General features: G+C 46.9%; 1 non-coding gene and 31 pseudogenes across 1 annotated transcript; all 32 read right to left on the bottom strand.

Annotated features, from left to right (window-relative positions):
• Positions 1-21: 21 nt before the first annotated feature.
• LOC142127605 (5S ribosomal RNA) lies at positions 22-140 on the bottom strand (annotated as a pseudogene).
• An 82-nt stretch (positions 141-222) lies between these two features.
• LOC142127493 (5S ribosomal RNA) lies at positions 223-341 on the bottom strand (annotated as a pseudogene).
• Positions 342-424: 83 nt separating this feature from the next.
• Positions 425-543, bottom strand: LOC142127485 (5S ribosomal RNA). The gene has a single exon (XR_012685381.1). It is a non-coding gene; the product is annotated as a 5S ribosomal RNA (ribosomal RNA).
• Positions 544-615: 72 nt separating this feature from the next.
• Positions 616-734, bottom strand: LOC142127504 (5S ribosomal RNA; annotated as a pseudogene).
• An 89-nt stretch (positions 735-823) lies between these two features.
• On the bottom strand, positions 824-942 carry LOC142127598 (5S ribosomal RNA; annotated as a pseudogene).
• Positions 943-1,026: 84 nt separating this feature from the next.
• LOC142127539 (5S ribosomal RNA) lies at positions 1,027-1,145 on the bottom strand (annotated as a pseudogene).
• An 82-nt stretch (positions 1,146-1,227) lies between these two features.
• On the bottom strand, positions 1,228-1,346 carry LOC142127670 (5S ribosomal RNA; annotated as a pseudogene).
• An 83-nt stretch (positions 1,347-1,429) lies between these two features.
• LOC142127736 (5S ribosomal RNA) lies at positions 1,430-1,548 on the bottom strand (annotated as a pseudogene).
• A 75-nt stretch (positions 1,549-1,623) lies between these two features.
• On the bottom strand, positions 1,624-1,742 carry LOC142127640 (5S ribosomal RNA; annotated as a pseudogene).
• An 82-nt stretch (positions 1,743-1,824) lies between these two features.
• On the bottom strand, positions 1,825-1,943 carry LOC142127675 (5S ribosomal RNA; annotated as a pseudogene).
• Positions 1,944-2,025: 82 nt separating this feature from the next.
• LOC142127490 (5S ribosomal RNA) lies at positions 2,026-2,144 on the bottom strand (annotated as a pseudogene).
• An 83-nt stretch (positions 2,145-2,227) lies between these two features.
• Positions 2,228-2,346, bottom strand: LOC142127839 (5S ribosomal RNA; annotated as a pseudogene).
• Positions 2,347-2,428: 82 nt separating this feature from the next.
• LOC142127558 (5S ribosomal RNA) lies at positions 2,429-2,547 on the bottom strand (annotated as a pseudogene).
• Positions 2,548-2,628: 81 nt separating this feature from the next.
• Positions 2,629-2,747, bottom strand: LOC142127508 (5S ribosomal RNA; annotated as a pseudogene).
• An 83-nt stretch (positions 2,748-2,830) lies between these two features.
• Positions 2,831-2,949, bottom strand: LOC142127505 (5S ribosomal RNA; annotated as a pseudogene).
• Positions 2,950-3,038: 89 nt separating this feature from the next.
• Positions 3,039-3,157, bottom strand: LOC142127600 (5S ribosomal RNA; annotated as a pseudogene).
• Positions 3,158-3,240: 83 nt separating this feature from the next.
• LOC142127486 (5S ribosomal RNA) lies at positions 3,241-3,359 on the bottom strand (annotated as a pseudogene).
• Positions 3,360-3,442: 83 nt separating this feature from the next.
• LOC142127671 (5S ribosomal RNA) lies at positions 3,443-3,561 on the bottom strand (annotated as a pseudogene).
• Positions 3,562-3,644: 83 nt separating this feature from the next.
• LOC142127542 (5S ribosomal RNA) lies at positions 3,645-3,763 on the bottom strand (annotated as a pseudogene).
• Positions 3,764-3,833: 70 nt separating this feature from the next.
• LOC142127438 (5S ribosomal RNA) lies at positions 3,834-3,952 on the bottom strand (annotated as a pseudogene).
• Positions 3,953-4,034: 82 nt separating this feature from the next.
• On the bottom strand, positions 4,035-4,153 carry LOC142127451 (5S ribosomal RNA; annotated as a pseudogene).
• A 487-nt stretch (positions 4,154-4,640) lies between these two features.
• On the bottom strand, positions 4,641-4,759 carry LOC142127569 (5S ribosomal RNA; annotated as a pseudogene).
• Positions 4,760-5,032: 273 nt separating this feature from the next.
• LOC142127733 (5S ribosomal RNA) lies at positions 5,033-5,151 on the bottom strand (annotated as a pseudogene).
• Positions 5,152-5,437: 286 nt separating this feature from the next.
• On the bottom strand, positions 5,438-5,556 carry LOC142127570 (5S ribosomal RNA; annotated as a pseudogene).
• Positions 5,557-5,829: 273 nt separating this feature from the next.
• On the bottom strand, positions 5,830-5,948 carry LOC142127734 (5S ribosomal RNA; annotated as a pseudogene).
• Positions 5,949-6,234: 286 nt separating this feature from the next.
• Positions 6,235-6,353, bottom strand: LOC142127628 (5S ribosomal RNA; annotated as a pseudogene).
• An 82-nt stretch (positions 6,354-6,435) lies between these two features.
• On the bottom strand, positions 6,436-6,554 carry LOC142127603 (5S ribosomal RNA; annotated as a pseudogene).
• A 75-nt stretch (positions 6,555-6,629) lies between these two features.
• LOC142127498 (5S ribosomal RNA) lies at positions 6,630-6,748 on the bottom strand (annotated as a pseudogene).
• An 83-nt stretch (positions 6,749-6,831) lies between these two features.
• LOC142127678 (5S ribosomal RNA) lies at positions 6,832-6,950 on the bottom strand (annotated as a pseudogene).
• An 83-nt stretch (positions 6,951-7,033) lies between these two features.
• LOC142127561 (5S ribosomal RNA) lies at positions 7,034-7,152 on the bottom strand (annotated as a pseudogene).
• An 83-nt stretch (positions 7,153-7,235) lies between these two features.
• On the bottom strand, positions 7,236-7,354 carry LOC142127801 (5S ribosomal RNA; annotated as a pseudogene).
• An 83-nt stretch (positions 7,355-7,437) lies between these two features.
• Positions 7,438-7,500, bottom strand: part of LOC142127802 (5S ribosomal RNA) — a 119-nt pseudogene continuing 56 nt past the window's right edge.

Here is a 7,500-nt window from a genome sequence, read left to right on the forward strand (position 1 = left end):
GAACAAGAGAGAGAAAAAAAAGGCCTATGGCACCTGATATTCCCAGATGGTCTCCCATCCAACTACTAACCAGGCCCGGCCCTGCTTAGCTTCCAAGATCAGGCGAGATTGGGCTTGTTCAGGGTGGTGTGGCTGTAGGTATTGGTTATCTACTGACCTACATCTCTTATTCATCTCAAAACCAGCATTGAAGGAAGCAAGAACAAGAGAGAGAAAAAAAAATGCCTACGGCACCTGGTATTTCCAGGTAGTCTCCCATCCAAGTACTAACCAGGCCCGGCCCTGCTTAGCTTCCAAGATCAGATGAGATTAGGCTTGTTCAGGGTGGTGTGGCTGTAGGTATTGGTTGCTTACAGACCTACATCTCTCATACATCTCAAAACCAGCATTGAAGGAAGCAAGAACAAGAGAGAGAGAAAAAAAAGGCCTACAGCACCTGGTATTCCCAGGTGGTCTCCCATCCAAGTACTAACCAGGCCCGGCCCTGCTTAGCTTCCAAGATCAGGCGAGATTGGGCTTGTTCAGGGTGGTGTGGCTGTAGGTATTGCTTGCCTACTGACCTACATCTCAAAACCAGCATTGAAGGAAGCAAGAACAAGAGAGAGAAAAAAAAAAGGCCAACAGCTCCTGGAATTCCCAAGTGGTCTCCCATCCAAGTACTAACCAGGCCCGGCCCTGCTTAGCTTTCAAGATCAGACGAGATTAGGCTTGTTCAGGGTGGTGTGGCCGTGGGTTTTGGTTGTCTACTGACCTACATCTCTTATACATCTCAAAACCAGCATTGAAGGAAGCAAGAACAAGAGAGAGAGAGAGAGAAAAAAAAGGCCTAAAGAACCTGGTATTCCCAGGTGGTCTCCCATCCAAGTACTAACCAGGCCCGGCCCTGCTTAGCTTCCAAGATTAGACGAGATTGGGCTTGTTCAGGGTGGCGTCTCTGTAGGTACTTGTTGCCTCCTTACCTACATCTCTTATACATCTCAAAACCAGCATTGAAGGAAGCAAGAACAAGAGAGAGAAAAAAAAAAAGGCCTATGGCACCTGGTATTCCCAGGTGGTCTCCCATCGAAGTACTAACCAGGCCCAGCCCTGCTTAGCTTCCAAGATCAGATGAGATTGTTCTTGTTCAGGGTGGTGTGGCTGTAGGTATTGGTTGCCTACTGACCTACATCTCTTATACATCTCAAAACCAGCATTGAAGGAAGCAAGAACAAGAGAGAGAAAAAAAAAGGCTTACAACACCTGGAATTCCCAGGTGGTCTCCCATCCAAGTACTTACCAGGCCCAGCACTGCTTAGCTTCCAAGATCAGTTAAGATTGGGCTTGCTCAGGGTGGTGTGGCTGTAGGTATTGGTTGCCTCCTGACCTACATCTCTTATACATCTCAAAACCAGCATTGAAGGAAGCAAGAACAAGAGAGAGAAAAAAAAAAGGCCTATGGCACCTGGTATTCCCAGGTGGTCTCCCATCCAATTACTAACCAGGCCTGACCCTGCTTAGTTTCCAAGATCAGACGAGATTAGGCTTGTTCAGGGTGGTGTGGCTGTAGTTATTTGTTGCCTACTGACCTACATCTCAAAACCAGCATTGAAGGAAGCAAGAACAAGAGAGAGAAAAAAAAAAAAAGGCCAACAGCTCCTGGAATTCCCAAGTGGTCTCCCATCCAAGTACTAACCAGGCCTGGCACTGCTTAGCTTCCAAGATCAGATGAGATTGGTCTTGTTCAGGGTGGTGTGGCTGTAGGTATTGGTTCCCTCCTGACCTACATCTCTTATACATCTCAAAACCAGCATTGAAGGAAGCAAGAACAAGAGGGAGAAAAAAAAAGGCCTAAAGCACCTGGTATTCCCAGGTGGTCTCCCATCCAAGTACTAACCAGGCCCAGCCCTGCTTAGCTTCCAAGATCAGACGAAATTGTTCTTGTTCAGGGTGGTGTGGCTGTATGTATTGATTGCCTACTGACCTACATCTCTTATACATCTCAAAACCAGCATTGAAGGAAGCAAGAACAATAGAGAGAAAAAAAAAGGCCTACGGCACCTGGTATTCCCAGGTGGTCTCCCATCCAAGTACTAACCAGGCCCGGCCCTGCTTAGCTTCCAAGATCAGGCAAGATTGGGCTTGTTCAGGGTGGTGTGGCTATAGGTATTGGTTCCCTACTGACCTACATCTCTCATACATCTCAAAACCAGCATTGAAGGAAGCAAGAACAAGAGAGAGAGAAAAAAAAGGCCTACAGCACCTGGTATTCCCAGGTGGTCTCCCATCCAAGTACTAACCAGGCCCGGCTCTGCTTAGCTTCCAAGATCAGGCGAGATTGGGCTTGTTCAGGGTGGTGTGGCTGTAGGTATTGCTTGCCTACTGACCTACATCTCTTATACATCTCAAAACCAGCATTGAAGGAAGCAAGAACAAGAGAGAGAAAAAAAAAGGCCTACGGCACCTGGTATTCCCAGGTGGTCTCCCATCCAACTACTAACCAGGCCCGGCCCTGCTAAGCTTCCAAGATCAGGCGAGATTGGGCTTGTTCAGGGTGGTGTGGCTGTAGGTATTGGTTATCTACTGACCTACATCTCTTATTCATCTCAAAACCAGCATTGAAGGAAGCAAGAACAAGAGAGAGAAAAAAAATGCCTATTGCACCTGGTATTCCCAGGTAGTCTCCCATCCAAGTACTAACCAGGCCCGGCCCTGCTTAGCTTCCAAGATCAGATGAGATTAGGCTTGTTCAGGGTGGTGTGGCTGTAGGTGTTGGTTGCTTACAGACCTACATCTCTCATACATCTCAAAACCAGCATTGAAGGAAGCAAGAACAAGAGAGAGACAAAAAAATGGCCAACAGCTCCTGGAATTCCCAAGTGGTCTCCCATCCAAGTACTAACCAGGCCCGGCCCTGCTTAGCTTTCAAGATCAGACGAGATTAGGCTTGTTCAGGGTGGTGTGGCCGTGGGTTTTGGTTGTCTACTGACCTACATCTCTTATACATCTCAAAACCAGCATTGAAGGAAGCAAGAACAAGAGAGAGAGAGAGAGAAAAAAAAGGCCTAAAGAACCTGGTATTCCCAGGTGGTCTCCCATCCAAGTACTAACCAGGCCCGGCCCTGCTTAGCTTCCAAGATTAGACGAGATTGGGCTTGTTCAGGGTGGCGTCTCTGTAGGTATTTGTTGCCTCCTTACCTACATCTCTTATACATCTCAAAACCAGCATTGAAGGAAGCAAGAACAAGAGAGAGAAAAAAAAAAGGCCTACGGCACCTGGTATTCCCAGGTGGTCTCCCATCAAAGTACTAACCAGGCCCAGCCCTGCTTAGTTTCCAAGATCAGACGAGATTGTTCTTGTTCAGGGTGGTGTGGCTGTAGGTATTGGTTGCCTACTGACCTACATCTCTTATACATCTCAAAACCAGCATTGAAGGAAGCAAGAACAAGAGAGAGAAAAAAAAAAGGCTTACAACACCTGGAATTCCCAGGTGGTCTCCCATCCAAGTACTTACCAGGCCCAGCACTGCTTAGCTTCCAAGATCAGTTAAGATTGGGCTTGCTCAGGGTGGTGTGGCTGTAGGTATTGGTTGCCTCCTGACCTACATCTCTTATACATCTCAAAACCAGCATTGAAGGAAGCAAGAACAAGAGAGAGAAAAAAAAAAGGCCTATGGCACCTGGTATTCCCAGGTGGTCTCCCATCCAATTACTAACCAGGCCCGACCCTGCTTAGTTTCCAAGATCAGACGAGATTAGGCTTGTTCAGGGTGGTGTGGCTGTAGGTATTTGTTGCCTACTGACCTACATCTCAAAACCAGCATTGAAGGAACCAAGGACAAGCGAGAGAAAACAAAGGCATACGGCACCTGGTATTCCCAGGTGGTCTCCCATCCAAGTACTAACCAGGCCCGACCCTGCTTAGCTTCCAAGATCAGGCGAGATTGGGCTTGTTCAGGGTGGTGTGGCTGTAGGTATTGGTTATCGACTGACCTACATCTCTTATTCATCTTAAAACCAGCATTGAAGGAAGCAAGAACAAGAGAGAGAAAAAAAAATGCCTATGGCACCTGGTATTCCCAGGTGGTCTCCCATCCAAGTACTAACCAGGCCCGGCCCTGCTTAACTTCCAAGATCAGACGAGATTGGGCTTGTTCAGGGCAGTGTGGCTGTAGGTGTTGGTTGTTTACAGACCTACATCTCTTATACATCTCCAAACCAGCATTGAAGGAAGCAAGAACAAGAGAGAGAAAAAAAAAAAGCTTACAACACCTGGAATTCAGAGGTGGTCTCCCATCCAAGTACTTACTAGGCCCAGCACTGCTTAGCTTCCACAATCAGCTAAGATTGCGCTTGCTCAGGGTGATGTGGCTGTAGGTATTGGTAGCCTCCTGACCTACATCTCTTATACATCTCAAAACCAGCATTGAAGGAAGCAAGAACAAGAGAGAGAAAAAAAAAAGGCCAACAGCTCCTGGAATTCCCAAGTGGTCTCCCATCCAAGTACTTACTAGGCCCAGCACTGCTTAGCTTCCACGATCAGTTAAGATTGGGCTTGCTCAGGGTGATGTGGCTGTAGGTATTGGTAGCCTCCTGACCTACATCTCTTATACATCTCAAAACCAGCATTGAAGGAAGCAAGAACAAGAGAGAGAAAAAAAAAAAGCTTACAACACCTGGAATTCCGAGGTGGTCTCCCATCCAAGTACTAACCAGGCCCGGCCCTACTTAGCTTCCAAGATCAGACGAGTTTGGGCTTGTTCAGGGAGGTGTGGCTGTATGTATTGGATGCCTACTTACCTACATCTCTTATACATCTCAAAACTAGCATTGAAGGAAGCAAGAACAAGAGAGAGAAAAAAAAAGGCCTACAGCAACTGGTATTTCCAGGTGGTCTCCCATCGAAATATTAACCAGGCCTGACCCTGCTTAGCTTCCAAGATCAGACGACATTGGACTTGCTCAGTGTGGTGTGGCTGTACGTTTTTGTTGCCTACTGACCTACATCTCAAAACCAGCATTGAAGGAAGCAAGAACAAGAGAGAGAAAAAAAAAAGACCTACAGCTCCTGGAATTCCCAGGTTGCCTCACATCCAAGTACTAACCAGGCCCGGCCCTGTTTAGCTTACAAGATCAGATGAGATTGGGCTTGTTCAGGGTGGTGTGGCTGTAGATATTTGGTTGCCTACTGACCTACATCTCTTATACATCTCAAAACCAGCATTGAAGGCAGCAAGAACAAGAGAGAGAAAAAAAAAAGGCCCATGGCACCAGGTATTCGCAGGTGGTCTCCCATCCAAGTACTAACCAGGCCTGGCCCTGCTTAGCTTCCAAGATCAGTTTAGATTAGCCTTGCTGAGGGTGGTGTGGCTGTAGGTAATGGTTGCCTACTGACCTACATCTCTTATACATCTCAAAATCAGCATTGAAGGAAGCAAGAACAAGAGAGAGAAAAAAAAAAAGCTTACAACACCTGGAATTCCGAGGTGGTCTCCCATCCAAGTACTAACCAGGCCCGGCCCTACTTAGCTTCCAAGATCAGACGAGTTTGGGCTTGTTCAGGGAGGTGTGGCTGTATGTATTGGATGCCTACTTACCTACATCTCTTATACATCTCAAAACTAGCATTGAAGGAAGCAAGAACAAGAGAGAGAAAAAAAAAGGCCTACAGCAACTGGTATTTCCAGGTGGTCTCCCATCGAAATATTAACCAGGCCTGACCCTGCTTAGCTTCCAAGATCAGACGACATTGGACTTGCTCAGTGTGGTGTGGCTGTACGTTTTTGTTGCCTACTGACCTACATCTCAAAACCAGCATTGAAGGAAGCAAGAACAAGAGAGAGAAAAAAAAAAGACCTACAGCTCCTGGAATTCCCAGGTTGCCTCACATCCAAGTACTAACCAGGCCCGGCCCTGTTTAGCTTACAAGATCAGATGAGATTGGGCTTGTTCAGGGTGGTGTGGCTGTAGATATTTGGTTGCCTACTGACCTACATCTCTTATACATCTCAAAACCAGCATTGAAGGCAGCAAGAACAAGAGAGAGAAAAAAAAAAGGCCCATGGCACCAGGTATTCGCAGGTGGTCTCCCATCCAAGTACTAACCAGGCCTGGCCCTGCTTAGCTTCCAAGATCAGTTTAGATTAGCCTTGCTGAGGGTGGTGTGGCTGTAGGTAATGGTTGCCTACTGACCTACATCTCTTATACATCTCAAAATCAGCATTGAAGGAAGAAGAACAAGAGAGAGAAAAAAAAAAAGGCCAACAGCTCCTGGAATTCCCAAGTGGTCTCCCATCCAAGTACTAACCAGGCCCGGCCCTGCTTAGCTTCCAAGATCTGACGAAATTGTTCTTGTTCAGGGTGGTGTGGCTGTAGGTATTGGTTGTCTACTGACCTACATCTCTTATACATCTCAAAACCAGCATTGAAGGAAGCAAGAACAAGAGAGAGAAAAAAAAAAGCCTACAGCACCTGGTATTCCCAGGTGGTCTCCAATCCAAGTACTAACCAGGCCTGGCCCTGCTTAGCTTCCAAGATCAGATGAGATTGGGCTTGTTTAGGGTGGTGTGGCTGTAGCTATTGGTTGCCTCCTGACCTACATCTCTTATACATCTCAAAACCAGCATTGAAGGAAGCAAGAGCAAGAAAAAAAATGCCTACAGCACCTGGTATTCCCAGTTGGTCTCCCATCCAAGTACTAACCAGGCCTGGCCCTGCTTAGCTTCCAAGATCAGATGATATTGGGCTTGTTCAGGGTGGTGTGGCTGTAGGTATTGGTTGCCTACTGACCTACATCTCTTATTCATCTTAAAACCAGCATTGAAGGAAGCAAGAACAAGAGAGAGAAAAAAAAAAGGCCTATGGCACCTGGTATTCCCAGGTGGTCTCCCATCCAAGAACTAACCAGGCCCAGCCCTGCTTAGCTTCCAAGATCAGACGAGATTGTTCTTGTTCAGGGTGGTGTGGCTGTAGGTATAGGTTGCCTACTGACCTACATCTCTTATACATCTCAAAACCAGCATTGAAGGAAGCAAGAACAAGAGAGAGAAAAAAAATAGGCTTACAACACCTGGAATTCCCAGGTGGTCTCCCATCCAAGTACTAACCAGGCCCAGCACTGCTTAGCTTCCAAGATCAGTTAAGATTGGGCTTGTTCAGGGTGGTGTGGCTGTAGGTACTGGTTGCCTCCTGACTTACATCTCTTATACATCTCAAAACCAGCATTAAAGGAAGCAAGAACAAGAGAGAGAAAAAAAATAGGCCAACAGCTCCTGGAATTCCCAAGTGGTCTCCCATCCAAGTACTAACCAGGGCCGGCCCTGCTTAGCTTCCAAGATCTGACGAAATTGTTCTTGTTCAGGGTGGTGAGGCTGTAGGTATTGGTTGTCTACTGACCTACATCTCTTATACATCTCAAAATCAGCATTGAAGGAAGCAAGAACAAGAGAGAGAAAAAAAATAGGCCAACAGCTCCTGGAATTCCCAAGTGGTCTCCCATCCAAGTACTAACCAGGGCCGGCCCTG

The sequence above is a fragment of the Mixophyes fleayi genome, unplaced genomic scaffold, assembly GCF_038048845.1.
Source record: "Mixophyes fleayi isolate aMixFle1 unplaced genomic scaffold, aMixFle1.hap1 Scaffold_292, whole genome shotgun sequence".
Lineage (NCBI taxonomy): Eukaryota > Metazoa > Chordata > Amphibia > Anura > Limnodynastidae > Mixophyes > Mixophyes fleayi.